The sequence below is a fragment of the Chrysochloris asiatica genome, unplaced genomic scaffold (assembly GCF_000296735.1).
Source record: "Chrysochloris asiatica unplaced genomic scaffold, ChrAsi1.0 scaffold00106, whole genome shotgun sequence".
Classification (NCBI taxonomy): Eukaryota; Metazoa; Chordata; class Mammalia; order Afrosoricida; family Chrysochloridae; genus Chrysochloris; species Chrysochloris asiatica.
The window spans coordinates 6,537,522-6,538,219 of NW_006408624.1; positions in this window are offsets into that span (position 1 = coordinate 6,537,522).

Here is a 698-nt window from a genome sequence, read left to right on the forward strand (position 1 = left end):
AGCTGATAGTTTCCAACTGCTGACCCTGAGGTTAGCAACCAGATTCGTAACCACTACGCTACCAGAGCTCACAAAACCCTTCTAGTTTGCTCTTTCCTAACTTCATGAGATTCCCCCAACTTCACTTGAGCACCCAATATCGGAGAAAAATTTCAGGCTCGATGCTTGCAGCAAACACTATCCACTCCTCTTGTAACATATAAGCTCTCTGGACAAATATGTACAAATCACAGCGTTTCACTCTTTAAAAGCCAAGTACAAACAACATAGCAATATGAACATTTGAAAAACCCTGCTCCTTTCATATACTTTTAAGGATCTGCTAATGTTAACCTGTTGCAGGGCCATAGGATAAGCACTGGACTGCATTGGAACCGACTTAATGGCAGCACTTAACAAAAACAATGTTAACCTGTACCCTCAACATTCCTGCCTACCTTTAGAATGCCTAATCCCAGTCTCAGACTTAGGAGTTTAAGGAGTCCTGGTGTGGCGCTGTGGGTTAATGCGCCAGGTTGCAAATCCGTTTAAACTGCAAGGTTGGTGGTTCAAGCTCACCAGCCACTCCTTGGAAACCCTATACAGAGTCGCTCTGGGTCAGAACCAACTCGATGGCACTTAACAACAACAATCAACAATTGGAGTCCCTAGGTGGTGCAAACAGCACGTGCAGCTACTAATCAAAAGGGTGGAGATTA